The 4,562-nt window shown below is 41.8% G+C and overlaps 1 pseudogene; it reads left to right on the top strand.

The window, feature by feature from the left end:
- Window positions 1-682: 682 nt before the first annotated feature.
- On the top strand, window positions 683-3,259 carry LOC130135130 (L-type lectin-domain containing receptor kinase IX.1-like; annotated as a pseudogene).
- The last annotated feature ends 1,303 nt before the right edge of the window (window positions 3,260-4,562 follow it).

Raw genomic sequence — 4,562 nt, forward strand, 5'->3', positions numbered from 1 at the left:
TGATTAAGATAAAGTAGAGCTAGTACAAAATTTTGCTTTCTTAAGCCACATCTGTTTTCAGTTGTTGCGCCAAGTTCATTCTCAATTGACCCCACAAGAAGTTTCTCAAGAGTCCATCAGTTCAGAATCGCTTGGCTTCTAAGGGATCACAGCTACTGCATTACATGAGAGGCAGAACATAGGTAACCGATTGAGTTGAAGTCCCTCGCTTGATCTGATACTTCAAGAAACTACATAACGCTTTGCCATGGAATAGTGTACGATTCACGTACATCTTGGCCCCCAAAATTTACTAAATTTTGCAGTGATGATCATACTCTTCATAAATTTCTAATGCACCTCCTAGACACCTACGATTTCCATCACTCCCATGACTGTCAAATTCTCTATCAGCTGCTGTTTATGTAATCAACTAGAAGAATGTTGTTAATAACAACAGTGATAAATTAGTATAACATCCATGTCGTACTTCTTCCAATTCCTTTTCAGAGCATGGAATGATTCGAAATGTCTGTTGGCAATCCTCAAATATTTTGTTTCTACTAGAGCTTCCATCACTGAGATTGTGCATTTGACTTTTGTATTTCTATTTAATTGTTCATTAATGACTCAAATTTTCAGACTTCAGCCACTGCCGTTCCCCAGTGAGCAGAAGCAAGTGAAAGAATGCAAACAAGCCTCTGAATCTTTGGAAAAATGATAGCTCATGGCTCAGTGGGAATGCGCCTGACGAAAAAGGCTCTAGCACAAACAGTCTTCATCCTTTCATTAAGCATTCCATCTGCCAATTCCGAATCCTTCAACGACATTTCTTTCATTTTCCCGTCTTTTCAATTGAACGATCAGAGTATAACTTTTCAGGGAAATGCCTCTGTTGTGAACTCCAATATCCAACTCACTCTAGGTGAGCCATTGGAGTCCCCCACGGACGCAGTTGGCTGAGCAACAGACCATCAGCCCATGCGCCTGTGGGATAGTTCAACAGGGAATGGTCCAGATTTTGTCAGCCGGTTTACTTTCACTATCGACTCCCATAAGAATTGCTCCCACGCTGAGGGAATGGCTTTCTTTCTCGCTCCCAACGGATCGCAGATCCCTGAACACTCAGAAGGACGCTTTCTAGGCTTCACAAGTTCAAATCCAAACTCTACCAACTCTATTACTGCATTTGTTGCGGTAGAGTTTGATACTTTCTATGATCATTCGACAAATGCATGGGATCCGCCATGTAATCATGTTGGTATTGATGTAAACAGCGTGGCTTCTGTCAATGAAACTTGTGTCTCATGGATGGATTACAGCATATTCCATGGTAAAAAATTCCATGCTCAGGTCACATACAATGCTAGAGCAATGAGCTTGAGTGTTCTATTTGGAGATAATGCTGATAATTCTACGGGCCTTTACCATCAGCGAGTCAACCTGACAGAGTACTTGCCGGAATGGGTGGTTTTCGGTTTCTTGGCATCGACCGGGCAGTTTCTTGAGGCTCATACTATTTTCACATGGGAATTCAAGTCTGGTCTACATATGCTCGACACTCCTACATGTGGTGCAACTCGAGAAAAACAGAGCGAGTCATGGATAAGGGGGGTTATCATAGGCTTAAGCTCTTTGGAGTTGCTTATCCTTGTTGCAGGAATTGACTGGAATTATTGTAAGCTAAAGAGAAATAGAAATGATCAAAGCGGTGGAGAAGAAGATTTTCGTGGGATTGATGAAGGATTTGAACAGTCGAGGGGACCCAAGAAGTACTCCTACAAGGTCTTGGCCATGGCGACTAACAACTTTGCCAATACCCGGTTGCTCGGGGAAGGGGGTTTTGGAGGAGTGTATGAAGGCCACCTCACTCGATGCAAATTCCCATGTCGCTATCAAGAAGATCACTCCGAGTCCAACCAAGGTGTAAAGGAGTATGCCATCAAGTGAAGACGATTAGACATCTCAGGCATAAAAATTTAGTGGAGCTCATCGGCTGGTGTCATGAGAGAGAGAAGTTCCTCCTCGTGTATGAGTTCATGTCTAACGGTAGCTTAGACTCTCATTTGTTCAAAGATAAAGCGCCACTGACATGGGAAAAGAGGAACAGTATTGCTCAAGGCATCGCCTTAGGGCTAAAGTACTTGCACAAGGATTTGAAACAATGCGTTGTGCACAGGGATATAAAGTCCAGCAACATCCTACTTGATGCACAATTTGAGGCTAAATTGGGCGATTTTGGCCTGGCTCGGATAATTGACCATGCCAAAGGGTCACAAACGACTCTGTTGGCTGGGACCATGGGATATTTGGCCCCTGAATGTATCTATACAGGCAAGGCAAGCAAGGAATCTGATGTCTACAGCTTCGGAGTTGTCCTCTTAGAGATAGCGTGTGGAAGAAAAGCTATCGAACTGAGAGCATCAGAAGACCAAGTCCAACTTGTGGAGTGGGTCTGGGAGCTCTATGGAATTTGAAAGCTATTAGATGCAGCGGTTCCAAAGTTAAGAGAAAATTTCTATAAGAGACAAATGGAGTGCTTGATGATTGTAGGCCTCTGGTGCACTCATCCGGACCCTAAGGAACGGCCTCCAATAAGCAAAGCAATAAACTTTTTCAACTACCACCGCCCTCAGCGGCTGCGTTGGCTTCGGGCTCTCTTCCCCCCACGAAGGGAAGGAGTTCGAATCCCAGCGCTGGTGTTAGGGATTCTTAAGCGTGACGTCGTGGTGGTGGGTCCTGCGCTAGCATCACGCCGGGTTTACCTCTCCGACTGTCGGCCGTGCGGGGGGTTCCTGGGTTACCAAAAAAAAAAAAAAAGACTTTTTCAACTTTGACGCTTCACCACCCACTGCCACCAAAGTTGCCCATCCCGACATATATTGTTCCTACATCTCCGATGCCTGAACTGTCGCACATTTCGTCGGCCAGCTTCAAAAGTATTGAACCACCGAGCGCTTGCAGTACTGAACTATCTGCATCTACTGGCTCTTCCTAGGAATCTTCCACTTCAACTTCTCCTGTATCGCACGGCTACAAGCATACCTTTGGTTTCTTGCTTCTATATGCTCTTTATTGTTGGATTTTCATATTGACGGAATTATAGGAAAGATAGATAGCTTGGTCTGTTTCAGTGGCTATTACTCATCTGAATCCAGGATTTCGTAATTTGTCCCTCGCGAAATTATGAAAATAGGTTTGTTCTTCCTCCCACTCTTCTCTCTGATACACTCTCATTCTGTATTCGTAACTGCAAATTTACTAAAATTTACATGACACGTTTTAGGGGAAAACAGAGTTTCAATGTCTATGTTAGCAATATATGCAGGAGCTTATGTATATTTCCCCTAATCGGTCCAGATTGAAGACTCATGTACTACTCATTTGATAATGCACAGAATATTACATTTTCTCTCTTGCATCACAATTCTCAACTTGGTACCAAAGTCTTATTGTTGTTTGAGGAAGCGTTCATTGAGTCTTTTGTAACAACGCCAGCCGTATCGGCTAAGTTTCTCCATGGTAGTGTCGCAACCCTCCTAAGGGCTCTCCCAAACCCTTCTGATTGCGACTTGGTTTCATCAATTGATTATGGAAATTGTTTTTTTACTTTGGGAATCACCATTAATCTATTAGGGCCGGTTTAAAAACCGAGTAACGCATTGGAGTTTACCTTTCTTTTGCGAACCAAAGATTCTGGATACAAGGACTTGGTTATGCTAATTGTCTAATTAACGCCCTTTTGGTACTGATTCTCAATCTTTCAAAAGTGTAAATAATGTAAGATGAAATAGTATTGATCTTCACTAGTCCTATGATGCAGTGATCGGTTAAATGCAACCTTGATTTTTTGTCTTCTCAAATTTTTTATTTCAATTGGAGACATGCATGATTGAAGTCTAATTAACTAAATGCTTATTCACTAGTTGCAAACTAAGTGCAGTACAAAGGATCGACTTAGATAAAATGCAACCGTGCAAACATGAATTAAGAAATGACGTGAATATGAGATGACAACCCAAACCTAAATCAACATGAAACGCAACTATTGAATGCAAGTTTACCAGCTAGATGCGTATGAATCTAGTATGACCTAAACATACAAGGAATGACAAAAAAATGACTTTATAACGTAAAGGGAGTCTCCCGGAATCAAGACAATCGATTGAGACCTGTCCGGAGCAAGTTTTCGTATTGGGAAGAGGACCAATGCTTGCCGCTGTCCATGACTTAGGACAGCAACACATGACTTCGTTTATACATGGAAAACTATACTACACGATGCTAAAATGACTAGGAACTCGACTACATACCAATACCTCATAATGAGCAATCAAGGCAATAGTCAAATGAGTTTAAAAACGGGATAAGGACACCATAAGTACCATAACTTTCGTATGGCGCTCACTTGAGAGCTGTAACTTTTTGTTTTGACCACTTAAGCGCCATAACTTTTAAAAAAACATGCACTTGAGTGCTGTAACTTTCAATTGATTACTTAAGTGTCAAAATCTTTTAAAATTATTCATCTAAGTGTCGAAAATTGGATGTAGCATAGTACTTGTGGTGAATATTTTTAAAAA

Source organism: Syzygium oleosum, unplaced genomic scaffold, assembly GCF_021117445.2.
Source record: "Syzygium oleosum isolate NSW1041296 unplaced genomic scaffold, Sole_v2.1 Sole_v2.27, whole genome shotgun sequence".
In the NCBI taxonomy this organism is placed as follows: Eukaryota; Viridiplantae; Streptophyta; class Magnoliopsida; order Myrtales; family Myrtaceae; genus Syzygium; species Syzygium oleosum.